Source organism: Rhineura floridana, chromosome 9, assembly GCF_030035675.1.
Source record: "Rhineura floridana isolate rRhiFlo1 chromosome 9, rRhiFlo1.hap2, whole genome shotgun sequence".
Taxonomy (NCBI): Eukaryota; Metazoa; Chordata; class Lepidosauria; order Squamata; family Rhineuridae; genus Rhineura; species Rhineura floridana.
This window is the reverse complement of record NC_084488.1, coordinates 93604788-93632705: the sequence shown is the minus strand read 5'-3', so window position 1 is coordinate 93632705 and position 27918 is coordinate 93604788. Positions and strand designations below refer to the sequence as shown.

Below are 27918 nucleotides of genomic sequence, written 5' to 3'. Positions count from 1 at the left end.
AATCTCCAGCCTCTTCCCTAGAAGAATTCATGTCAGGAAGGTCCTACATGTTGAATGTGCCTGTTTGGAGAAAATCTGTCTCAAGAATGAAGCCAAAACCTGAATTAAAAGTAATTATTTCTAGCACTGTTTTTGTTTTATTTTGAAAATAATTTGCATCCATAGTTTCTCTTGCACACCAAAGAAGGTGTGTTTTCCCTTTAAGAAGCCCTGAATGAGCTGCAGTGCAAAAACCTGTTTATCACATTCTGCATCTCTAATACTTCTTCAAAGCAAAAGCTAAATAAATTAATCATCTCCAGAACTTGGAAACCCGAAGAGCTGGGGCAATTCTCATCAACCCAAAGAGCTTTTAAGATTTCCTTCACTGGCTATCAGTATTGCCAAGCCATTCAGGAAAGAGCTCTTCTTTCCAGCTATGCTCCAGCAAAGAGAAAGAGAGTATTGTTCTTGGCTAGTCAGTGCACAAGTGATCTCTATCCGGTTCTCTTTTGGTCACCTGTAATCTAATGAACAAACTTAGAAAGAGGAAGACTGCAAAAGGGGTCTGGGGTGGCAGCAAGTTAGAATATTTTTTAAATTTTACTCTAAAGGGAAATTAGCTACATGGATCCTTATAATCAGGAGAACCAGTGTGGTGTAGTCAGCCTAGGCTGGTCCATTAGAACTAGGCACAGCTCTCCCAATGAGAATGTCAAGCAAGTTTTTTAAAAAACTCCCCCCAGATCTCAAAGCTGCATACTGTTTCCTGTTCCATACATATTTTATACTTTCTTGAACTTACAGAGGCTTGTAAAGGCATTTCTGTCATTTTCCTGTTCACTGAGCAATCAGCTTCCTTTTCTCCGGCCAATCAGCTCTCTGTGTCACTCAGTCAATCCTGCTGCTTTGACTGCACACACCACTTCCCAGCAGGAGAACGGTTGCACACAGCCTACACAGCCAGTGCAGAACTGAACCCTTCACCCCACCCATCAGCTACCATCACACCTCATCGGAGTGACATCAGCTGATTGGCAGGTGGGTAAGGTTTTTGAAAATTCACGTTGTGGGCCAGATTTGACCCCCCCAGGGGGCCTAGATTGGGCCATAGGCCATAGGTACCCAGCTGTGATGTACACCATCCTAAGCTCCTTGGAGGAAGGGTGGGATAAGCTGTTGTAAATAAAAATGAAATAAGCACTTAGGTGTGTCATTCAGCCGTCATTCTACTGGTCTATCCAGTAACAGTATCGAGATGCAAAGAGTCAGTTCTTCAGAACTGTTTTCCAGTTGACTCTGTCCCCGAGTACATCTGCCTGTGATCTGACAGAGAGGATAAAGCAGCTTTTGCCAACCTGGTGGCCTCCAGATGTTTTGGACTACAATTCCTATCAGCCCCAGCCAGCGCATATTTAAGACAATCAGGCACAACAAAATGACATGTCTGGGTAGGGCTTGCCTAAACAGAAAAGGTTTCAGCAGGCATTGAAAACAGGACAACAAAGGCGCCTGCCTATTCTTAATAGGCAGGAAGTTGCGGAGCAGAGGTGCAGCCCCACCATAAGAATGGGCCCTCACAAGTGCAGGAGAATACTATATGGCACTTGTGAAGGTGCCAGTTCCATAGATCAAAGTGGTCGGGTGGGCACATTTGGGGCAAGGTGATCCTTCAAGTGAACGGATTCCCACCTGATTACTATATATACATGTCTGTCTCGACATTATTTATGCCAATGGCACAACAAATAGTTTAAATGGACAGACTATAGAGGAATGAACCCTTCACATGCCTCAATTATTTCCTCGGCCTGAAACAAGTTTGCAGTCAATACAAATACCATCCCTCCAAAATTAGACTAGGAAACGTAAAAATTGGCCTCTCTCTAATCTCTTCCCATTTGGCATCCGAAGTGCATTCCCCTGCCCTGAGCTTCATAACGTACCAGTCTCAACAATAGGAGCTCACAGCGCAGACACAAAAGGAAACAATAGCAGAGTTAACAGCAGCAGCATCCCAGACAACAAGCCACGTCCCTGACAATCTATACCCCAGCCACGCACAGCAAAATGAAAAAAAACCCCTCGTGGTTGGCTCTGAGAGAAACCAAAGAAAGAGTTTGGACAATGAATTGTGTTATCGCATCTTCTTAATGAGTTCACATTTTAAGTTCTTGGCTCCTGGGATACAAGCTGAAACCTGGAGATGATTATCTGGCTGGTGTGCAGCCTTCAAATAGGATTTGACTATTGGCCAGTGTTCTTTCAAAGAGCATCTCTCCACTGGGAACAAAAAAAGACAACAGGATTTAATTTCTGTTCTTTTTCTAACACACACGCGGACCCCCCCCCCAACATAGAGTTTTTTGAAAGAGTAGTGCACATATTAGATTTACTGGTCTACCTAATAAGATGACCACTGACTGTAAATTAGAATTAAGTGAATACTCATGGCTGTCTCCAAATAATCCTGGGAACTGTAGTTTGTCTGCCACAGAGCTACAATAATCAGCACCCTTTCACAGACAACTGTCCCTGGGATTCTTTGGGGGAAGCCATGACTGTTAAAGTTGTATAATACTGCTTTAAATGTATGTTGAGGATGTGGTGTAGGCTGCAAGGCTGATGGCTAACATGAGGTATGGTCTCTGAAGGCAGATGAAGCCAGCAATTTGAAGCTAAGCAGTTTCAGCGGCTGCTAGCCATGATGGTTATGTTCTCCCTCCAATGTCTGTATACCAGTTCCTGGGAATCATGAGTGGGAAGAATGCTGTCATGCTCAGGTCCTGCTTACAGAGTTCCCACAAGCATCTGGTTGCCCACTGTGAGAAGAGGATGCTGGACTAGATGGACCACTGGTCTGATCCAGCTGGGCTCTTCTTATGCACTTATGTTTGGGTTTGATCAGGGGCTAGATGGGTAACTGCCTGGGAACAAATAACAGTGTCTTGGGTTCCATGATGGAAGAAGGCTGCATGTAAATGTAATTAAAATAATAATAAAATGATCTCACCGGCATCCTTTATCGCAAAAGGGATTCTCAGGGTGTCTAAGAATGTTATATATAAATATATAACTAATTTAAATCAGCCAAGCAACACGATCATTTAAAAAACAAAATGCACCTGAAAGAAACTTAACAGTGGCATGTTTTACACCCTCTGTCAGCATTCTCATAAAATGCACATCTAAACAGAGTTGTCTTGCCCTGTCAAGTTCAATGTACCCTGCAAAGTAATTGACCAGATCTCACAGAGCAAGAATGTCCACAGGGTAGATGCCACCAATGAGAATGTTCTGTCTTCTGTCCACACCGTCCAGCTTCTCCTGGAGGGTCAACAGGGAGCAGGAGCCTCTCCTTGATGACCTCAGTGTGGCTGTGGTGGGTGGTGGCCAATTTGGACTGATAGGGCAGAAGGCAGGGAGACCAAGAGTAGCTAGAGCCAAAGCTTGTGGCAGGCAGAACCAACTAATTCTAATTTTGGCCCCAACCCTGCTGAGTTCTTCAAGGACAGCACTGAGACTAGGCTGACAGTCCGTGCCACCCTCTGGAATGGTTTTAAGCAAGAAGGCTTGCTGAGGACAGACTTAGGTTGGTGGGGCACTGGGGTGTAGTTGTTTGGGATTTCGGAGGGTCTTAGACACCTACTTTTTGGGGAGCAGGGTCCCAACAGGGTCCCTATGCATCTAGCATTCTACAAGCCAGTCAGCATGAAAGGGGAGCCTGTTAGCCACAGAAAGAGAAGAGAGTTCTAACATGCTTCCTTGTCCTTTCCTGCTGATTGGAGCCAATCAGAGTGAAAGGAGGTGAGACAGCCACTGAGAAGACTCTTCTCAGTAGCTACCACTCTCCCCTTTCATGTTTAAAAAAAAGGATGGGAGGGGGCATGGTTGTGACCATCATGAAGGGACCCTGCATTTCAAAATTTGCCACTACACTACTGGTGGGGCAATGCACCATTCACCCTATTGGTCCAGCCTCCACTGGTGTGTGGTGTTGTTCATGTGGAAGGAAAAATCCTGCCCAAATCATTTAGGAATTTAAAGATAATAACTAGCACATCAAATGGAATCTGGAAACAAATTGGGAGCGAATGATGTAACAGTGGTTTGATACGATTAAAGAAACAGGCTCCTGCCCACAATCTAGGTGGCTATACTTCAGAGCCACACTACTTTACATGGGAGATCCATGACTGGATCTTCTTTTGTAACCTCTTAATTCTCAAAGCAGCTGATTTGGATCATGTCTGTTAACTAGTGGGAGTGGAGCAGGGTCTGACTCTTTCACTCTGCACTGGTTGGATCCAGATGACCACCAAATTGTGTGTGCCTGTGTGCATGTGTTTAGGGATTACTCTGTACAGGTTATTGCAATTAAATGTTGTTCTGTATAATTAATCTGTTTAAAAACCAGGATTTATTGTCTGGGCGAACCCAACAAGTAATGTTTTTCTTCAGGTATCATAAATCATCACCGGTTAGTAAGCCCACTCGACAGTTACAGGGAACTTTCCCTCTCTCCGCCAAGTTGCTTTAATAAAAAGAGAGCTTCCACTGGATATTTCACTGGAATCACTCTGAGCTTATACAGACAAATAACCTGACCTCATTTGTCAGCACTGCAGAAAATTCTGCTTTCAAAATTTAGATCAGTCTCCTCATACAAAAGGTCAGATTGAGTCTGGAGGCATTTGCAACTCCATTTCCCAAGCTCTGTGGTATCAACAGATGCTCAGCTTGAGCATTCATGTCTTATGCGAGAGAACTCTGCTGCTGCTAAAGTGCTCTCCATGAGCTCTCCATGCTGCCAACATCCCAGTGGGCAATGAGCAGGGTGGAAGTGGGGATTGGAATCTCTAGAGCAGGGACAGCCAACATGATGCCCTCCAGTTGTTGTTGGACTCCAGGTTCAATCTGCCCCAGACAGCATGGACGATGGTCAGGGATTATGGGAAATGCAGTCCACCAACATCTGGAGGATACCACATTGGCTACCCTTGCTCTAAAGCACTGTTCTTCAACTTTGGTTCCCCAGATGATGTTGAACTACGACTCCCATCATCGTTGGCCATTGGCTAAGCTGGCTGGGGGTTGATGGGAATTGTAGTCCGACAACATCTTGTGACCCAAGCTTGAAGAACAGTGCTCTAAAGAGTGCTTTGAGTGGTTAGGAAGACTGAACTAATTATAAGGTGAAACAGGAGGGAAGTACTTATTTTTGGAGAAGACATGTTCCAAGAGCTTATAGCACTTAAACCTTGAACAAATAACTAAGAAATTAACATTCTGACAATTCTTTCATCCTCTAGTATTTCAAGGAAAAATTATACTTTCCAAAAAACACCACGTCTTTTTTGAAGGTACCATTTCCTCCTCGGCTTCGCTTAGTTTAATAAAGATAATTGCAACTGCTCAAGAATGCAGACAGAGCTACATTGTTGTGCTCTGTAGTTTACACACACAACTACTAGCACAGCAAGAATGACTCTTCTGTCTCCAGCAAACACCCAAAAATCTTAACTGCAAGTTATAATGAGCTTCATGATGATGTATTTCACTTTTCTCTCAGAACTCAGCAACCTCAAATGCACATCTCAAACGGATGTAAGTGGGATGAGATGCAGGGGAATTGGTGGAAATTGGGGACCTCACTTGTGCAAGTGGGGGTTGCTCATGCAAGGAACCTCTCTGAATCTTGGCAGTTCATCTATCTCAAACACAGTAGGTATGGTATCTCCTGTAATTTGCCTAGGCTAGAGATGTTGTTTCTTACATAAAATAAAAATGTAAGAGTGACATCATGCAGACCCCACTGGAGGATTTGTAGTGCCAAATCAGAATCCTGGATTTGCATGACGCCAGGCAGGGGTAAGGGAGCAAAAAGAGAAGGCAGGTTGCACAGTGACACTGACCACAGCATGGGAGTGAGAAAGGAGGGGAAAGTGGTGGTTTAAACAATGGGAGAAGTCTGAAGAGATTGGGATGGGAGGAACATTAAGGTGTGTTTTTTAAAGTGTTATAGCAGAGATGGGTACAGCACAGAAGCTAATGCAACAGAACGTTTTCCAACTTCCTTCTTGCTGTATTCAACCCCCTGCTCAGCCCCCTGCCATTGTTTAAAACTGCATTTCTCTCTCTCAGTGTCTCTCAATCCCTGCTTCACTCAAACCTCTGCAGGAAGAGGTGGATGGGGACTAGGGTTGCTAGGCTCAGGGCCTGAGACTGATCCTGTATCTTTAGGAGAAGAGAAAGTCAGCCGAGTGCAGGTGTTCTTGCAACACTGTAATGGGAAAAACCACAAGGTGGAATTCTTCTTTCCTCCTGCACAACTTTTAAAGATACAGAAGACCTCATCCCTGAGATTCCTTTTATCACGTAAAGCAGATTTCAGGCTGAATGGAGGATGAGAAAGTAGGAAAAAAGAGCTGTATAACTCTTTCCTACTCAACCAGTTGTCTGCTCAAAACTGGCTTCCCCAGCTGCCCTTTCTCCTTGGGAGACAAAAGATACAGGACTCCTTATCTTTGATCTCTCAGGAACAAAAGCAGCCTGGGTGAGTAGGGGGCAATTTTGAACAGTGAAATGGCTGGTAAGGAAAAGGTTAAGCAGGCCCTGTCCCACCCCAAGAGATCTTCCACTCAATCAGAAGCCACCTGCAGATGCTTTACCTGATAAAAGTGCAGAGCCACACCAGGCATTTAAAGCACATTCAACACATGTTTGAAGTGCATGAATCCCACCACAGAATCATGGGAGCTGTAGTTTGTTAAGGGTGGTGGGAACTATAACTGTAAAGGGGAAACTATATTTCCCAGGATTCTTTGGGGGAAGTCATGAGCTTTAAATGCGAGTTGGATGTGCTTTAAATGTATTGTGTGGATCTGCATAAGACAGTGGGCCATTGAAGGTGGGGATCATGAAACTACACATGCAAGGTGCAATGCTGCTCTTTCCGTAATAAAATTCAGCAAGAGTCAAGTCTCATGACGATCTTTTCATCTGTGACAGTTCTAGCAGATTTATTGGTCTGAGCAGGTCTTTTATGTGATTGTATCTGAATAAAAGGTTATTGTTCATTCCTCAAGATTTCATAGTAGAGGCTGACAGGGGACACAGGACTCCAAAGTCTGCTGTGTAGCAACAAACAGTTTCAAGTTTTGTCATGCAATGAAGAGTGCAAAATAAAGGCTTTGGTTAGGTGCTTGTTCTTTTGCCAAACACGAATGAGATATACCTTTTCCTCCATTGGGGTTTGTGCCACGGCTTGATCCAAAAGCAGACACACCTTCAGCAAAGAGCGGCATCTCTTGCTAGATCTGCTGCGGAGTCACATAATTGCTGTAGGCCACAGTTCATCAAATGTTCACAACGGGGCTTCTTTTTGCAAAGAACAACTGCACACAAAGGAATGACTGTAAATTGGAATATGTGAGATGCCCAGAAGCTCTGGCTGAGAATATTCTCACACTTGCCTTTTAAAAAGACCCATGCTGCAGGTTCCTAGTAATTCACAAACACTGTAAGTGAATGAGACTTTAGGCTGTTGGGACTCCTTGTTTTCCATTCAGGATAATCATTCATTAGCTTACCTGAGCAATGCAATCTAAGGCTGTGATCTTATGCACACTTGCCTGGAAACAAGCCATATTGAATGCAATCTAATGGGGCTTATTTTTGAGAAAACATGCATAGGATTGTGCTGTAAGCTAGCAGCTCCTAGATCTCAGCTGCAACCATTTCAGCAATTTCTCTTGCTTCACTATATATATAGGAAATCGCAGAAGTTGCTACAAGTGGAAACAGTGAAGTCTCATCTCGCATACTGTTCTACTACTTCAGTGACTGGACAACTTCAGTGGCCACACAAGCTACTGTCTTGTAGAGGGCAGAGCAGCCTTTTCCAATCTTTCGGTCCCCAGATGTTGTTGGACTCCAACTCCCATCAGCCCCAGCCAGTATGGCCAGTGGTCAGGGATTATGGGAAATGCAGTCCACCAACATCTGGAGGACACCACATTGGCTACCCTTGCTCTAAAGCACTGTTCTTCAACTTTGGGTCCCCAGATGATGTTGGACTATGACTCCCATCATTGTTGGCCATTGGCTAAGCTGGCTGGGGGTTGATGGGAATTGTAGTCCAGCAACATCTGAAGACCCAAAGGTTGGGAAAGGCTGGGGTAGAGCATTGGATGAGGACTGAGAGATCAGGGTTCAAATTCTCACTGAATTATGAAATTGATTGGGTGAGTTATCATCTATTAACCCACAGCTAGAGAATCTGTTGCCCTTTGGATTTTGCTGGACTTTGTCCCATTAACCTCAGTTAGCATGGCCAATGATGAGGGACGGTGAGAGTTGTAGTCTAACAACAGCCAGAGGGCCATGGGTTCTCTACCTTAACATAACCTCCGAGCTGCCTTGAAGAAGAGGAGGGGGAAGGCTATAAGGTTACAACCTGCAAGAACCTGACCTGCAGATGGTCTTGGGTGTCAGCTGAAGCCAATTGGGGCTAACACAGAAGAGGACAACTGCCAGAGGGAGTGGAGCAGAGCTCCTCTTCTGAAGAGCCACCTCCAGTCAAGGCAAGTGCCTTGGCATGCGCAAAGTGTGTCATTAAGTGAGCATTTAGTGTCACACTTGGAGTTGCCAAGGAATTGCCCAGAGCCAACAGGCCATTGTGGAGTCATCGAGGAATCCTCTCTGGCTAAAAAGAGCTGATTTTGAAGCGCTGCTGAGAAGTCTACCAAGAGAGAAATTAGGGCTATATAAATTGCTGGGGGTAGGGAAGAATGGGGAGGAGGGAATAGGATTGTTATAGAGGACTATACAAGGGGGATTTTCTTTTCTTCTTTTTAAAAATTAATTTTTGAATATTTCAGTATCAGGCTCCTTTTAACATGGGGTGGGGGGAGTTGGGGGCCTGTCATTGAGGTAATATTGGGCAGGGGATATAAGAGCGGTGGGAGGCAGACAGGCCATTACAAGGGAAGGGATGCAAGACAGCTTTGTGCTTGCACCCCTTCCAGCCCCAACCCCTGGGACACTGGTAGCTATGCTGGGAATCCCTTGGATCTTACTGTCTTTCTGATGAACACAAGGTTCGGTGACTACTAAAAATATTATCATTCATTGCCTTGCCTATATCACTGAAACCTGGCTAAATGACCACAGTGGAGTAGGTCTTTCCCAGCTCTGTCTGCCAGTTTTTGTGGCACTGCATGCAGCAGCCTAGATCCAGGGGACGGGAAGGTGAGGGCACATTTGTCTACAGGGAATCCATCTCCCCTGCCAGGTATCCTATCCCTAACACTTCCAGCTTTAACAGTGCGTGCCTGGCATGAGGTCGGACAGACAGAGTGGGGATTCTGTTGGTGTACCATCCACCCTGCTGCCCAACTGTCTCCCTCCCTGAGCAGGTGGAGCTGGCCTTGTTGTTGGAGTTCCCCAGGCTGGTTGTAGTGGGTGACTTCAACATATGCGCTGACACTGAGCTCAGGACTTCATGGCTGTCTTTAATATCATCTGGACCAACGCATGAGGCAGGTCACACACTTGATCTCTTGTTTTGTTTGGGGCAGGAAGAGGATGATCTGAGGGGTTCTTGGTGACTCTGTCGTCACTACCTGACAAAGTTTGGGCTTTGTCCCCCTGGTAACCTTTGCAGAAAGAGAGGGCTGATTAAGATGGTCGGCCCTCCGAGACTTATGGATCTGGATGGTTTCCTGAATGCTCTGTGGGATGTTTCCAGCATGGCTGGTGATACTGCAGAAGCACTGGTTAATATTCAGAATATGGAAGTGACCTGAGCGAAGGACACTATCACTCTGAAACGCCCTCTCCCAGTGGTATCACTAGGGGTGTGGGGGGGGTGCGGACCGCACCGGGTGACACCATCAGAGGGGATGACACCCAGAGCCACCCCAGGCACTCTGAGCCAGAGACGGGAAACTGAGCCCCACTTGAAGCTGCGAGCTACAAAGCATTTGGGGTGATGAGTAGGATTGCAGGTGCTAAACCCGCGATTCGATTGCACTCTTTGCTTGGGAGTATGCCGGAAGTCCTATTGGATGCCCGTGGGACGCTTGCTACTTCGGGATTGACGTGCTTCACATCGTCCAGCTACGAAGCGGGAAGCATGCAGCGAAGCGGATCCAGATTTAGCTCCTTCTCATAATCCTTTGATTTCTGCCCAAATGGCCGGAAATCTAGTTTCTAGTGCCTAAAATTGCATTCAGGGCGATTGTTCAGGGCTACAAATTCTTTGTGGCAGAAAATGAGCTCCCTCTGAGGAAGTTCAAGATCCTTGGACCTAGCAGAAGGAACAGGGCATTTTAGGGGCCAGGTGGGTTGTGTTTGATGATTGCACTCCTCGAACAAAACGGAAGGGAAAGCTTGAGACAGGATCCAGCCAGCCTGCAGCAAGCGCTGGCCTCGTTTTATTTCTCCTACAGATGAAGGCAGTTTTCTCCCAAGCAGCAAGTAGTCCTATTTGGTATGTTGCCAGTGCTTTCTTCCCTTCCTTCCTCGGGATGGAAAGATACCTCAGTTGCTCGCAGTTTCTCCCCTTTCCAGTGGTAAATTTGGTTCCCTACATTTCTGCAGCAGTTTGCAGATTGTTTTAAAAAACCAAATCCTCATGAAAGCTGTCCAGCATTTTAGTGTGAATTTCCCCTAACCAATTCCTTTTTTTGTATACAGTTTGGACTCAGGCACACATTTTTGCAAGCAGTTTCTTCCAATATATGCGTTTGAATGCTATTTTCACCAGTATATTCATTTTGTGCACACTTTCCCCTAATCTATGAGTTTTTGTAAACATTGCTTGGTTTACAATGGTTTACTTGGGTAAGTAAGGAAAATGGATGCGTTTCGCTTCTCGGAAAGTGCAAAATTGATAAATTTGGCTTTAAATGCAAACTGAATCAAATTTCTCCCCCATTCCTGTCCCTCGTCTTTCAACATTCCTGGTGTTATTTTGCTTCTCTTTGCTGTTATGTTAGGTAGAAAGCAGAGACATCTCATAGCTCGTAGTGGTGGTACTGGGGGCCTCTCTCCTCTTTTGCACTGGGAAGGGTGGAAAACCACATAAGGTGCCCTGAGCTCATTTGGGAGTTGGTGTAGTGGTTAGAGCAGGAGTGAGGAGCCTTTCTCTGTGTGAGGGCTGCATTCCAGAGGTTGTATGCCAGGGGGTAGACAGAAGCAAAAGTGTATGCCGCAATGGATGGGGCTCTTACATTCGTAGAGTAGTCTACACGCACCCAGGAAAAACCAGTGGTTTCTATGTACTCGCAGAGACAGCCACAGGCCTCCATCTGGGCAAATAAGAAGCATTATCACAATGCCAGGATGCAGGATGCAGTAAGAAGGATGCTGACAACCTGGAACAGGGTCAGAAGAGAGCAACAAGGGGGATCAGGAGACAAGAAGCAAAGCCCTAAGAGGAGAGACTGAAAGAACTGGGCATGTTTAGCCTTGAGATGAGAAGAATGGGGGGAGATGTGATAGCACAACTGAAGTACTTGAATGGTTGTCACACAGAGGACGGCCAGGACCTCTCCTCGGTCATCCCAGAGTGCAGGACACAGGAAAATGAGCTCAAGTTACAGGAAGCCAGATTTCAGCTGAACATCAAGAAAAGTTTCCTAATGCAGAGCGGTGCAACAATTGAACCAATGACCTTGGGAGGTGGTTGGCTCTCCAACACTGGAGGCATTCAAGAGGCGGCTGGACAGACACCTGTGGGGTATGCTTCAACTTGGATTCCTTCATTGAGCAGGGAGTTGGAAGGGGCCTATAAGGCCATCTAGTCCAACTCTATTATTTGATGGTTCTATGATTCTCATTCCAGTCAGATAAAAGCAGTTATGGAGGGCATACAGGAGTTAGGCCTGGGGAGAGTCTCAAGGGCTGGGCTGAGAGGCCTGGGGGCCACATTCAGGCTTGGGGTTTCCCACCTGAGGTTCAGGGGCTAGGATTGGAGAGAGCTGGATTCCAATCCATACTCAGCCACTAGATTCACTGGCTAGACCAGAACAGGCTTCAGCTTGTTCCTACCACCCTGAGGCCAGTTGATTCTTGGCTTAGCCTAACTCACAGGTCTGTCTGTTGTGAGGATCAAAGAGGAGAAGAATTATATATGTTGCCCTGAGGTTCTTGGAGGATCATGGCTAGATGATAACTGCAATAATGATGATGACAATAATGTGGACTTGACGAGCTCTGCCCGCTGTTTTCTTTACATGACTAGTAAACGACAGGAGGAGGTCAACGTGTCCAAGTTCTTCTTATGGACCCTAAGTGGCTTTAAAAAAAAGAATTTCCCTCTATACCAAATATGTCTGTTACTAGCTAGGTAGCTCAATGCCTTGCATGCTGAAGGTTCCAGGTTCAATCTCTGGGAAAAGCTCCTGCCTATAACGCTAGACGGCTGCTGCCAGTCAGAGTAGGCAATACTGAGCTGGACTGACCAATGGCCTGACTCAGTATACAGCAGCTTACTATGTTCCCAATTAGGGTTGCCAGGCTCAGGGCCTGAGGATGATTCTGTATCTTTAAGAGAAGAGAAAATTCAGCCAAGTGCATGTGTTCTTGCAACACTGTAATGGGAAAAACCACAAGGTGAAATTCTCCCTTCCCCTGCACAACTTTTAAAGATACAGAAGACCTCTTGGAGGCTGGGCCTGGCAACCTGCTGGTGATGTAGGGACCCTTGTGCCCAAAACGTAAGGAGTCTAAGACCACCTGAGACCCTGGATGGCTACGCCCCTGCTCCCCCACTTCAAACGTGAGCGAAGAGGATTGCTGATGGGCAACAACTGGGATGCCAATTGTGGAAGCAGAAATGTTGTGAGGACATGGGATGTGGGCTTTCTACCCGCCTCGCTCCTTCAGCAAAACTCCTTGCCAATCCGGGCTCTGTGATCAAAAGCAACATGTCTCTGACGGCAAGGGCTGGTTATTGCCTTCAGGTCCTGTTTTAGGGGAAGGGCCCTAGCTCAGCAGCAGAGCATCTGCTTTGCATGCAGAAGGTCCCCGGTTCAATCTCCAATGGCATCTCCAGGTCCCTGCCTGAAACCCTGAAGAGCTGCTGCCAACCAGTGCGGACAACACTGGGCTAGATGGAACAATGGTCTGATTCAGTGTAAGGCAATGCCCTGTGTTTTGTGAGCACCTCTATGGTACCTATTTGCCCAGTGTTATTAGACCGAATCGTGTGTTATGTGGACTCATTTTTTCTGTCCAGTATGGTTGTTGCTTTCTTATACGGCCTGGTCTGAAATCTACGGTAATCAAAGGCCATTTTGATCTGGCCTTTGTTAGCTGGAGGTGAGGGTTTGGTGGCAAGTAATGCTGGTGCAGTGAGGTGAATGGAGGGCTAGTGGTCCAAACTCTGCTTTTGTATGTTTGTAATCCACTGTTGACGACAGCTGGTATAGCACAGTGGGGAGGAGAGTCCAGAGTCTGTGAGATCAAATCCCCGCTCGTGTCTCCTGGGTGTCAAGGGCCAGCTAAAGATCACCCCCACAGTGAGTGGCTCAGGGGTTACGTGCCCTGCCACCTGTGCAGCCGTGGGCAAGCTGCATAGTCCCAAGAAGACCAGTTGCCCCTCATCTGGCAGTTGCCGACAAGGAAGGGGCTGGCTTGTGCAGCTGTGGCAAGCTGAGCGGGCCCTAGCCAGCTGGAGAGGACTAGCTGCTTCCACCCATTGATGGGATGTGTTAATTGACCATACTGGAGTGTCAGTGAAAAGGCTATCAACAACACGCTGAAGTGCTCATCATGCTGCAGTTAAGCCAGTTAAAGAAAAATTTGATAAGTTTGTGGCGGTGATTGAAGCTCTTTGTGATCCACATGAAAACACAAGAGGTGCAGCACAAGGTCTTTTGCCTGCTGTCTGTGATTTCACTTTTCTGTGCTACCTGTACTTCTGGTGTGATGTACTTCAGGAAGTTAATCTTACACAGCAGTACCTGCAGATTAAGGGCTTAACTCTCGAGAAGGTGGTGACAAAGCTAGAGGCGCTAAGAGTTTTTCTGCACGAGGAGCGCAGTCACCTAGCGGAGCATGCAACTGAACACGCACTTTTAAAATCAGACTAATATGGATGTGCAGTAGCGAGAAGAGCCAGGTTCAAGAAGAGGGTGGCAGGGGAGCAAGCAAGCGATGCTGGACTCACTCTGCAAGAAGAAAATAAGAGGGTGATGCTTGAGTGCATTGATCGCTTTCATTCTGAACTCCAGATCAGATCAAGAGCCATCAAGGAAATAGCAGCCATGTTTGAGGTTGTTCAAGCGAAGAGTCTCATATCTGCCACTGAAGAAGAGTTAAAGGTGTCCATTCCAAATTGACCACTTCCTATGATGAGGTATCCGAGAGTGCGCTTTTAATAGAAATACCAAGGCTGAGAAGGCACCTGAAAGCAGCAGAGATTGATCTGGAAGAAGCCAAAGATTGGGCAATATTAGACATTTTGACACTCATAGCTGAATGGAACTTCGTAGAATCTCTCCCAATCCTTTCACTAAGCCTAAAATTATTTCTGACGATTTGTGTGTCTGTGGCTTCATGTGAGAGGAGCTTTTCAAAGCTGAAACTTATAAAGAACTATTTGCGATCTGCCATGGGACAGTCAAGGCTTTCCGATATTGCGATATTATCAATTGAAAGTGAGTTGGCGAAAGGCATTGATTTTGATGAAGTGATTCACAAGTTCGCAGCTTTGAAGGCCAGGAAAGGCCAGTTCTGATTTAGTTGAGATGTTCACTAAGTGCTGAAATGCTTGTGTATTTGTTCCTGTTTATTTTTTTGGTATTATTTCATTTATGAATATATTTCCATATGCATTTGTCTACAACTTCTACATTATTTGGGCCATTATTGATTATGCAAACCTAATCCATTAATGTATCTCATGTAATGGTAAAGTTTAATGTTAAAATGAACACAATTTTGATGTAGTTCTTAAAACGTTTTTACTTTGAATTCTATTGTTTTCTTACCGAATTTTCACTTTAACCACATGAAACTATGTATAAATGTAAACACATTTAGGCTGTGCGTATGATATTGTAATTTAAAGGTGTAATTTTAAGTTTGCTAGTTGTTTATGTCACGACTATTGCCATTACATTCAGTGATATACGGGAATTACGATTTACGAGTAACATTAGTATAAAAAAAAATTTCTAAGGATTCTGTAAGGTCTGGTATGGGAGGAGGTCCATGGGGGTGACACCATGAGTTACCGCACTGGGTGACACCAACCCTAGTGACGCCACTGCCCTCTCCCACCGTGGAGGGCTCGTAACACACCTTGATTTACTCAAACCTTGGGTCTGATGAAACGGCAAGGATGACAGCTAGAGTAATTATGGATGAAAACTCAATCTGCTTCCGACTGAACACAAGCTAGAGTTTTTGAGCCTATCATGTAATGGTGAGGACATTGAAGAAAGCGCACTTCTTTGCCACCATTGTATCTGCTCAGTTGTCGTCAGGCAATGCTTTTCTGGGTGATCATGGGTCTTTTGGGCTCTGGCCCTACACTTGATCCTGAGCCCTCAACTGCTCGGTGTGAATGTTTGCGAGGCACTTTGCAGATAAAATCTCCCACATTCAGACTGATTTGGACTCCTCATTAACTAGTTGTGCCAGATGTCCCTGAGGCTTCATCTGGTCATTTTTCTCTGGATACTTTTAACTTGTAAAGCCGGAGGATATGGACAGGACTCTGGGAGAAATGATGGCCGCAACTGCTCTCTTGACCCTTGCCCTTGCTGATTAATCAAATCTACCAGACGGGAACTGGCTGGCTGGTTGACATATTTAATTAATACCTCCCTAAGGGAAGGTTCTATGCCAACATTGTTGAAGGGGGCTGTGATAAGACCTTTGTTAAAGTAGCCTTCATTAAATCCTGCAGATCTTAACAACTTCCACCCAGTCTCTTATCTCCTCTTTTCGGGCAAGGTGATTGAGAAGATAATGGCTGCTCAGCTCCAAGCTTTCCTGGATGAATTGGATTATCTAGACCAGCCTTTCCCAACCAGTGTGCCTCTGGATGTTGTTGGACCACAACTCCCATCAGCCTCAGCCAGTATTGCCGATGGCTGAGGCTGATGGGAGTTGTGGTCCAACATCTGGAGGCACACCAGTTGGGAAAGGCTGATCTAGACCCTTTCAGCTATTCAGCTATGTCCTACTCAGAGTAGACCCAATGAAATTAATGAACTTAAGTTACTCATGTCTACTAGCTTCACTAGGACCACTCTGAGTAGCACTAGCACTGAACAACACCTATTGACATTAAAATATTGTATCAGTTATAGACCGGTTTGTATTGATTTTAGTCATGGGCTTTTCCCCAAAGAATCCTGGGAACTGCAGTCTGATGAGGGTATTAAGGGTATGCTTCAGTCCTAGTTCCCTCTGGAGAAGGAATGATTTAACTCAGTGTAAGGTCTGAAGTATAGATGTGCCATTAGGCCCTATGTGAGACAAATATTGGGCTGAGGACACAAGTGTCAATCTGCCACCACAGGAAGTTGAAATTAGTGATGACTGCCTTTGATCATCACACTCTTAGCTCCTCCATTCATTGTTAGGAGACTCCTTTCAGGGATTCATTATATGAGTCACTCTTTCACACAGGAGGTATTGAGAAAATTTTCTTCATGTTTCACCTCCCTGTTCCTCCACCATCTCTCTTCATTTGCAACACAGCTGATTTTTCATAAGCAGATAGAAGTTTGAGGTCATTGGTTCCAAGCACGACCCGAAAAAAGAAAACAATTAAACTCTGTCAAAGGAGGACAATTTCTAAATGCACAAAACATGGTTCTTGGTCAGGAAAACAAAGAAGAGGTAGCCTGAAGCTTTGCAGGGCAGCACAAAATAATGGTAAGCCTGTCAGTGACTATGGCAACCCTAACTCCACTTACCTGGGAGTAAGTGCCATTGAATTCAATTTCTGAGTAGGGATACTGCAATTTTCCAACACAAACGGAAATGGGAGTAGAAATTGCTGCTGTCTGCTTATTTGGCCATGTTCGGAAGGGAACTCAATTCAGCAAATATAATTGATATTCACTGTTGCTGCTTTCAGTCCACAAACAATAAGTAATTACTTACAATTTCCCTCCCCCCATTTGCAATGCATTTCATTTGCATTGCAGCAAATGGGGTAGAATACCCTAATGGCAACATAAATTACATAATTAATTACCCAATTATGTAAGTTATGTATTTTGCCACAGTGCACAGTGAGACGAATAATGTAGTTTTTGGTGGAAGATGAACTGCAGAAGAATGGAAACAAAGCTGCAGGCAACAAATAGAATGGAAACCGATGGCTTCTTACATCCCTCCTTACTTGTAAGTAGGCACAGTTAAGATTGCACTGTTAAGTGTATCTAGCGTGTGATCCCCACAACCAGCTATGTCACCTACATGCTTAGACTGGGATGTGACTATGACTGAACCAGACTACAACGTTATGATAATGATGGCAGCAGTTTAGGTGACCATTATCTGTGAACCACATTTGAACTGGCTGGTTAGATGGGCCATGTCATAATATACAAATATGTATTCACTAATAGGCAAAAACCTTGCAGTTTAAGCATGTACCTATAGCCAACAGATATTTCTCTCAAACTTTTAAAAGCTATACATAATTGGGCAGCTATAGTGAATGCACCAGGGCAACAGGAGACCTGACCTCCTCTCTGAGATATTGGACTGCCCTACAAATTTGTCAAAATGCAAACACAATTTGAGTTGGTCTTTCACAGTCCAATCCACTTCCTGTGTAGCTTGGAAGAATTTGGTAACATGTGCCTCTGAGTGTATGGTGAATGGTGGCAACCCTGCAATCAGCCCAAATAATAGAAAGGAGACATGTGCTGTGCTGATCTTGTTTTAGCAGGGAGGAAGCAACATTATTAAGACAGTTGACATAGTTCAGATAGTCACTTTAAATATGTCTGATTTACTTTGCAATTTTAGTGAAGTTTCCTATAGGAAATCATTTTCTTTTGCTTCTATTTCTGTGAATACGTACAGAACACTTCCCAAAATTTACACAAAAAACCCTCCAAAAATAATTGTGGGATAAGGGCACTGACTATTCTGCAGAACATTCTCCAGAATAGTCTCCACTGGACACCAGGAGTGTCAGTTTGCACAAGATAACACAGTGGGAGGTGAAATATATTCTAGCAAATTTCTAGGTGTGCTCTATGTTTTTAATTGACCATGCCCACCTTGCCTTAAATGAAGTGGTTTAAACATAGTAGGCTGAAAACATGCATCTTGGGCAGGCTAAGTTTGTTTTTTCCAACAGCTAGAGTCATTCCTGAAGTAGCAACATATTGTAATCAGTCTGATTATACATCAAACTGCAGTTTCAGATTCAACTGTTAATGCACCTAAAACAGAAATAGAACATAACCTCCAATTTAAAACACAAATGGCTGTCTTCACCATCAAATGACACTGACCAATAAAAGGCTTTGAAATTAATAAAAATAAATTTGACACAGGTTTCTAGGATGAATGAGAAAAATAAAATTTTCTAGATTAGATTTTCTGTAGAAACAATAGTAGCACAGGAATGATGCAAAGTAGGAAGAACAACAAACATACAAAAATGTAATTCTCCATCTTTGGAGATGGCAGGTATTGCTACCACTCACCATATGCTCAGAGGCACATGTTACCAAATTCTTCCAAGCTACTTTTTAATCCGAGAGGTAAGAAATGGGATCCTGTGCAAGCTTCCTGAGAATGGAGTGATCATTTGCATGCTTAATGTGTTCAGTGGGATTTACTCCCCTGCAATCATGCTTATGATAAGTGAAACTGACCACAGGGGATGAGGAGGGGAGGAGGAGGGAGGGGAGGAAGGGCAGAGGGGAGGAGGGGGATGGGAGCAGGAAGGAGGGGGAGGGGAGAAGGAAAGGTTTGATCATTTGCATGTTTACTGAGTTCTGTGGGATTTACTCCTGTGCAATCATTCTTTGGATAGGTAAGACTGACTGGGGGGAGGAAGGGACAGCTGGAGTTGGCAAAGAAGGAGGAAGAAGGAAGAGGGGAGGGGAGGAGGAAGGGAGAGGAGAGAAGAGGGGAAGGAGGGGAAAGCCAGGTCTGATCATTGGCATGCTTATTGGTTTCAATGGGATTTACAACTATGCAATCATGGTTAGGACAGGTAAAACTGACCATGGGGGAGGAGCAGGGGGAGGGGAGAGGGAAGGAGAAAGGGAGGGGAGTGGTAGGAGGAGGAAGGAGGGGAATGGAGGGGGAGGGGCAAAGGATGGGGAAGGGGAGGGCAGGTTTGATCATTTTCATGCTTATTGCATTCAGTGGTATTTACTCCCATGCAATATGCTTAAGATAGGTAAACTGACCATGGGGAGGGGAAGGAGGAGACTGGAGGGGTAGGAAAGGGGCAAGAGGGAGGGAATAGGAGGATGGAGAAGGGAGGGTGGGTTTGATCAGTTGCATACTTTTTGAGTTCAATGGGATTTATTTCTGTGCAATCATGTTTGAAAATGGAAATGGACTGCCTTCAAGTCGATCCCAACTTATGGCGACCCTATGAATAGGGTTTTCAGAGGTGGTTTTACCATTGCCTTCCTCTAAGGTTGAAAGGCAGTGACTGGCCCAAGATTACCCAGTGAGTTTCATGGCTGTGTGGGGATTCGAACTCTGGTCTCCCAGGTCGTAGTCCAACACTGACCTAGGAGAAGGGCAGGGAGGGGAGGAGAAGGGCAGGGAGGGGAGGAGGAGGGGAGGAGATTGGATGGGTGGGCACTGGGCAGAGGGGAAGCCCCTTTCCTTTCCAAAAGGAAAACATTCTGAACAGTATCATTGCTTTCAGCATTTCCCGCCACCTTTTTATTCTATAGTACGCATATGTAGCCTCCCACACAAAGTTAAACCAAAGCTGTCTCTGGCCACATCCACACCAGACCTTTATTTTACTTTAGACAGTCATAGCTTCTCTCAAAGAATCCTGGGAAGAGTAGTTAGTGAAAGGTGCTGAGAGTTGCTAGAAGATGCCCTGTTGCCCTCACAGAGCTTCAATCAGAGTGCCTGACTGTTAAACCACTCTGGCCACCGGAGCAGTCTCCTCTCAGCACCCTTCACAAACTACACTTCCCAAGATTCTCTGAGGGAAGCCATGACTGTCTCAAGTGAAATCAAAGTCTGGTGTGGGTGTGGCCCCGATTAGACAACCCCAGCAGCTGTGAGTCTGGCTTTTAGAACCCTGACAGTTGGTTCTTACTGAGCATGCCCAACATTATCATTGAGTTCAAGCCAAAATTTATTAAATTAATTAAGCATCAGCCAGGCATTTTTTTAACCTTTAAACTGCAGAAGATGAAGGTCAGAGTATGGGCAAGGTCAGTAACAGGATTACAGGTACTCTGTGAACATGGCTGATTTTTAATGAATTTCAACAGATTATGAGAACTCTCAGAGAAAAAAGTCCAGAAGGTCTCTGAGTTTTTCTCTCTCTTTAGATTTTGAATTCTCGATTCTCTCTGTTTTGTGTATCACCATGAAAATTGAGAGGGTTGTTAAGCAAGCGTTTCTGAGTTCAGGACTATAAGTTTTGTAAGGTTGTGTTTTCAAATGAGCTTATGGGAAGCATCAGAATGCCATGGAGTATTTTCAATTTAACATTGCAGAGTGTGAAAAATCCACACTGGCTATAGCATACAGCCACTCTTGTGGCTGTATAATAAAGAATTTACAAGACTTTTTTTGAGAATTTGCCTACAGTGTCTTAATATTTCCCCTCCCCCCCAAAATATTGGAGTATTGTTACCCCTGTAGTGCCAATTCAGATCAGAGCTGAATCTAAGAAAAAATTCACTAATAGCAAAAAAAGAAAGAAAAACCCTTAAAGTTTAAGAACGTACCTATAGCCAACAGATATTTATATCGACCTTCAAAAAGCAGGGAAATTGTGCAGCTATAGTGACTGCACCAGGGGAGCAGGAGATCTGACCTCCTCTCTGAGATATTGTACTGCCCTACAAATTTATTAAAATGCAAACTCAATTTGGGTTCATCTTTCACAGTCCAATCCACTTCCTATGTAGTTTGGAAGTATTTGGTAACATGTGCCTCTGAGCATATGGTGAGTGGTGGCAACACCTGCCGTCTCCAAAGATGGAGAATTACATTCTTGTATGTTTGTTGGTATTCTTCTTACTTTGCTTCTTTCCTGTATTGCTACTGTTTCTACAGAGAATCTAATCTAGAAAATTTTATTTCTCTCATTCATAGTAGAAATCTGTGCCAAATTTATTTTTATTAATTTCAAAGCTTTTTTATTGGTCATTGTTATACTATGGTGAATACAACCTTTTGTGTTCAAACTGGAGGTTATGTTCTATTTCTATTTTGGGTGCATTAACAGTTGAATCTGAAACTGCAGTTTGATGTAAAATGAGGCTGATTACAATATGTTGCTAACTAAGCAATGACTCTAGCTACTGGAAAAAACAAAGTTGGCCTGCCCAAGATGCATGTTTTCAGCTTGCTATGCTTAAACCACTTCACATAAAGAAAGGTGGGCATGGTCAATTAAAAACATAGAGCACACCTAGAATTTTGTTAGAATACATTTCATCTCCCACTGTTTTATCTTGTACAAACTGAGACACTCCTCATGTCTGTTGGAAACTATTCTGCAGAATAGTCAGTGCCATTATTCCACAATTGTTTTTGGAGTTTTTTTAGTGTTGCAAAGTGTTGCTGTACTTCACATATTCAGAGAAACAGAAGCAAAAGAAAATGATTTCCTATAGGAAATTTCAATAAAATTGCTAAGTAAATCAAACATATTTAAAGTGACTATCTGAACTATATCTACTATCTTAATATTGTTGCTTCCTTCCTGCTAAAACAAGATCAGCACAGCATGTCTTGTTTCTGTTATCTGATTGCAGGTGTTGCCACCACTTACCATATGCTCAGAGGTACGTTACCAAATTCTTCCAAGCTATGCAGGAAGTGGACTGGACTATGAAAGACCAACCCAAATTGTGTTTGTATTTTGACAAATTTGTAGGGCAGTACAATAACACACTACAATATTAGTGAATTTCTCTGCTTTTTAATCTGGGAGGTAAGAAATGGGATCCTGTGCAAGTTTGCTGAGAATAGATTGATCATTTGAATGCTTACTGAGTTCAGCGGGATTTACTCCCCTGCCATCATGCATAGGATAGGTGAAACTGACCACAAGCGATGGGGAGGGGAGGAGGAGGAAGGGCAGGGGAGGACGGGGAGGGGAGCAGGCAGGAGGGGGATGGGGGCAGGTTGGATCATTTGCATGTTTATTGAGTTCAGTGGGATTTACTCTAGTGCAATCATGCTTAGGATAGGTAAAACTGACCATGGGGGAGAGAAGGAAAAGAGGGAGATAGGGAAGGAGGGAGGCCTGGAGTGGGCAGGGGAGAAGGAAGAAGGAAGAGGGGAGGGAAGGAAGAAGGGAGGAGGAAGGGAGAAGAGAGGGGAAAGAGGGGAAAGGCAGGTCTGATCTTTGCAATGGGATTTACTCCTGTGCAATCTTGGTTAGGATAGAAAAACTGACCATGCGGGGGAGGAGGGGGAGGTGAGAGGGGAGGGGTGAAGGAAGGGTGAGGGCAGGGGCAAGAGGGAGGGGATAGGAGGAAGGAGGAGGGGAGGGCAGGTTTGATCATTTGCATGCTCAATGAGTTAAATGGGATTTACTTCAGTGTAATCATGCTTAAGATAGGTAAAACTGACCATGGGGGAGGAGGAGGGGGAAGGAGGGTATTGGGAGGTGAGGGGGAATAGAAGAGCAAAGGAAGGGGTGTGAAGGGGCAAGAGGGAGGGGATAGGAGGGAGGAGGAGGGGAAGGCAGATTTGATCATTTGCGTGATTTCTGAGTTGGATGGGATTTACTCCTGTGCAATCAAGATAGGTGAAACTGACCTGGGGGAGGAGCAGAGAGGGGAGAAGGGCAGGAAGGGAAGGGGGAGGTGGAGAGGAGATTTGGTGGGTGGGTGTTGGGCAGAGGGGAAGCCCCTTTCCTTTCCAAAAGGAAAACATTGTGAACAGTATCATTGCTTTTCAGCCTTTCCCCCACCTTTTTATTCTACAGCAGGCACATGTAGCCTCCCACCCAAACTTAAACCAAAGCTGTCCTTGGCCACATCCACACCAGACCTTTATTCCACTTTAGACAGTCATGGTTTCCCCCAAAGAATCCTGGGAAGTGTCATTTGTTAAGGGTGCTGAGAGTTGCTAGGAGAGGCCCTATTCCCCCCTCACAGAGCTACAGTCCCCAGAAGTGGGGCTCACCATTAAAGCACTCTGGCCACTGGAGTGCTGTCAGGGGGATATGAGTCTCCTATCAACTCTCAGCACTCTTCACGAACTACACTTCCCAGGATTCTTTGGGGGAAGCCATGACTGTCTAAAGTGAAATAAAGGTCTGCCTTGGGTGTGGCCCCGATTAGCCAAGCCAAACAGCTGTGAGTTTGGCTTTTAGAATACTGACATTTGGTTCTTACAGAGCATGCCTGCACTTATCATTGACTCCAATGCTAAATTTCTTAAATTAATTAAAAATTGGCCAGTTATTTTTTTAACTTTTAAACTGCAGAAGATGGGTCAAGGTCAGTAACAGGATTACAGGTACTCTGAACATGGTTGATTTTTAATTAATTTCAACAAATTATGAGAACACTGACAGAAAAAAGTCCAACAGGAGTCTGTTTCTCTCTCTCTTTACACTTTGAACTCTTGATTCTCTCTGACCTTTTGTGTATCGCCATGAGAACATATAGGGTTGTTAAGCAAGCATTGCTGAGTTCAGGACTGTAAGTTTTGTTTGGTTTTGCTTTGAAATGAGCTTATGGGAAGCAGCAGAATGGCATGGGGGGTATTTTCAATGTAAAGTTGCAGAATCCATACCGGCTATAGCATAGAGCCACTGTCATGGCTGTATAATGACTAGCCTACTTCAACGAGTTCATGACCGAAGCAAGTTTTGAACTAGGGACTTCTATGACTCTTAGCCAAGATGGTGCCTTTCAGATGCTGCTGGACTACAACTCCCATCAGCTCCAGTCAGCGTACTCAATGGTAAGTTGATGGGAGTTGTATTCCAACATGATCTGGAAGACACCACATTGGATGTCCCTGTTATCACCTTGTATGTACGTAGGAAGCTGACTTACACCATGTTCAACTACTTGCATGGTATTTATTTATTTAAAATAAATTTTAATTTCAGGATTTGTAAACCACTCTACATTCAGAGAATATCCCAATGGTGTACAGCACTGTCTAGTGTGACACTTTCCATGATGTCAGGCAGAGATCTTTCCCCATTATCTGCTAGAAGATCAGTTTTTAAACTGGAAATGCCGAGGATTGATCCTGCAACCTCCTGTGTCAAGCAAGGGAATGGCCGGAGCTCAGTGGCAGAGCATCTGCCTTGCATGCAGAAGGATCCAAGTTCAATCCCCAACATCTCCAGGCAGGGCTGGGAGAGAGTCCCTGTCTGAAACCCTGGAGAGCTGCTGCCAATCAGTGCAGACAACACTGAGCTAGATAGACCTGAGCTTCCTGTATTCCAAAGTGTTCCAGCACTTTGTCCTCTCCCTATACCATCCCAACACTGTGGGGGAGGAATGCTAGCATGTTGCCAGGCCTTGCAAAAATTTTAGACACGTATCAAAGAACGTGCCTCACCATGTCCTAGAAAAAACTTTGAAGGAAAGTATAACCCGAAGATGGTTTATGATTTTGTCATATGTCAGCCCTGTTGCAGCCAAATACACCAGCTTCTCGTAATTCATCCTATTACTGCTATGTAAACAAAAATGAAAGGGAATTTCCTTGCAATAAATACTGGTTCTCCAGAGACAGGATGACAGTCACTATTCGTTGGACAGCCCTTCTTATTTAGACAGGAGACCAGCCAGGCTGTTGTCAGGTCTTGGCCAAAGGTGAGCTTCTGCGCAGTTGCATTCTGGGACCTTGGGAAAGCTGGCTGTTGGCCCACCTCTGGGCCAGGTAGAAATGCATGGTCCATAAAAAACTGGGGTTGAATACAAGGCAGCAGTAGAGTGTAATAAACAGGAACATAGCCAAAAGCCAGTTAGGAGTTGAGATCCAAGGCAGCAATCAGGATAAGGAACCAGGAGGTTAGGCAGTGTTGGGTTTGGGAAGCTGCTACTGGTCCATGTAGCCCAGATTGTCTACACTGACTGGCAGCAGCTCTCCAGGAGTTCAGACAGGTGACATGCCGAGCCCTACCTGGAGATGCTGGGGATTGAACCTTGGACCGTCCACATGCAGTATAGTCACTCTACCAATGAACAATGGCTTGATGGATCATGATTGGCTCTGGGGTTAGCTGACTGCATTCAAGCCAACTGGTACTACAGTTTAGATGCACCAGACATACAGGTGGGGAACCTGTCGCTTTGTAGGTGTTGTTGGACTCCAACTCCCATCATCCCTGATGGTTGGCTATGTCAGCTGAAACTGTTGTCAGGATTAGAGAAATAAGAAGAGGTGGGTTGCTAGATCTACAGTGACTAAAGTATATTCTAAACTAAGTCACTTTTTCCATATTCCGAACTCCAGTTATTTGTCTAAACTAAGTATTTTCCTGCAATAACTAAAGTATATTCTAAACAGAGTCTTGATTCTGCTGTGGAACAGATCTGCCTTACCTTGAAATCCTACAGTCCATACTGAAGTCAAACCCTGACGACAGTCCTCTACTATCATTCAGCAGCTGGATTTGGGAGAAACACCTACGGATGCTTGAAAAGTACCAGAAAATGAGTGGGCTAATGAAAGACTCCAAAGGATTAACTAAAGGTATTTTGAAGGGTGGGAACTAGGCAAATTGAGTCTAGTAGTATGAAAGTGAGAAAGCTAAACCTTTCCTAAGCCCTTGGGGTCTTCCATAACCTATGCCCCTGAATCCCCAGATACTGCCAGGTTTGTTATTGTAGCTAATATTAACAATTATCCAGCAGCAGAAAGATTTATTGTATTACTTTTGTGCTCAGTGGCGCCAGAGTTATGTTCTAAATCCAGAAACAAGATACATTTTCTCCCTACAGAGGTGCCTGAGAAAAGGTGGAGCCCTGACTCACCCTGGAATCAGCTTACTGTGATAATGCCAGGTAAATACATACTCAGCAGAAAAAACGTGTCCTTTGACAGCTGATGAAACATGCTTTGGAATACCCAGAGGGAAAAGAGACTCTTGCTTCTTTTTTCCCACCCCTCCCCCCCAGAACGCTTGTTTATCTGTATAGTTCTTCTATTTGGGAACTAAGAAAAATGGTAAGGATGCTGGCAATTCTACAAGAAGCACTGCAGTAGGGGTAGCCAAGGTGGCACCCGCCAGATGTTTTTCACGACAGCTCCTGTCACTGGCATCCCTGGGACTCACCAGGGGAGGAATTTTGGTGGGCTTAGGCAAAGTAAATGGCTTGCTGCTGACTTCCTCTAAATTACTATGTTCAATTAGCCTTGGCCCTTGAAGCGCCAGCAGTCCTCTAGCCCCAAACTAAGGGGAGATTCAGTTGGGCCTTGGAGGAGCTGTGCCTTATTGTTTTAGGTGTGCTTCCCATTCCACTCACCAGGACCGCAACAACTTGGGAAGAAGAGACTGGATGAGTGAAATGCACTTATGATCAACACAGACACTGGTTTGAATCTGCCTTTTATCTAATATCTTCATTTGAAAGGAAAGATCTAATGTGATACTGAGGTGTTGCAGTACTCTGTCTGCAAACATAAAAATTCATTGTGATTTGGAGCCCTAAATTAGGCAACCTCTCTTGTGCACTGTCAACACTTGGGATCCCATTGCTAAACTTAACATTTCAAGAGGTCCTCTCTAAAAAAGGGGAAAATGTTATCACGTGAGACTCTGATTATGGCAACAAAATACTCAGCACTTTATTTTTAACTTAATTTTTTGATGCAAGTACTGAAAGCAAGAAGTTTATAATACTGAAAAACACAGACATTAAGATCACAAGGATGTTCCTCACCCTAAGCTATACACATATGACTCTGTTCCTTTTGACACCATCTATAAATTGATTAACCAGAGAAATTCCTTTAGGAGTTTCAGCTTGCAAAAAGCACATTTTAATTACATTACAATTTACAATACAAAACTCAAGGTTCTTATCTATCAGCTTAGTGCTCAAAGCTATATATGTTTTACCCAGAAGTCATACCTGTGTATAGTAAGACAATGAACAGGTAATTTCTCTACGATAATCATACTTTGCATCAGATATTTATTCAGATATCTGCAATTTTTCAAAGAAAAAAAGGAAAAGATTAAGCTTTGTTTAAATGAAATATTTTATAAAACAAAAGTTTTCTTCTGTCACCAAGAGTACAGGCAATTTTTTTTAAGACCTCCAATGTCTTAAAAAAAGAACACCAGAAATAGGTAAGTAAGACAATAGAACTCTTTGAAAGAGAAATGTGCAAAAAGTTTAACACTTATAGCATCTGCATGTGTTGATTACATCCTATTAATTTTAGTGTTTGGTCTCTGAAACATTTACTTTAAAATAATTCATTTAATTTTGCACTCTTTGAGAGGATTTTATTAACACATGTGAAGTTTACTGTTCTCTTGCTAGATGGATGATGATCTTGATCAGGGCTGTGGAGTCAGAGTTGTGGAGTCGGAGTCAGTGGAAATGTACCGACTCTGACTCCTTCATAAACGGCAAATGTATATTAACCAGTAATAACAAATTTACTGTAGTAAAATGGTAGCACAAGGCATTTCATCACCACCACGTGAATCCAGAGCTTGGAAAAGTTACTTTTTTGAACTACAACTCCTACGAGCCCAATCCCTGGGGCTGATGGGAGTTGTAGTTTAAAAAA

At 44.3% G+C, this 27918-nt stretch overlaps 2 long non-coding RNA genes across 2 annotated transcripts in view; one reads left to right on the top strand and one right to left on the bottom strand.

The window, feature by feature from the left end:
* The window catches only part of LOC133364575 (uncharacterized), a 30319-nt gene extending 4142 nt beyond the window's left edge, over nt 1–26177 (top strand). The window contains exons 2-3 of the long non-coding RNA XR_009757984.1: nt 25681–25866; nt 26115–26177. This is a non-coding gene — a long non-coding RNA (uncharacterized LOC133364575). The remainder of the gene's footprint in view (nt 1–25680; nt 25867–26114) is intronic.
* On the bottom strand, nt 129–27822 carry LOC133364574 (uncharacterized). Its single transcript, XR_009757983.1, has 5 exons — nt 27249–27822; nt 25716–25808; nt 14159–14416; nt 7217–7376; nt 129–2262 (listed from the first exon to the last, which is right to left on the bottom strand). It is a non-coding gene; the product is annotated as an uncharacterized LOC133364574 (long non-coding RNA).
* Between the last annotated feature and the right edge of the window lie 96 nt (nt 27823–27918).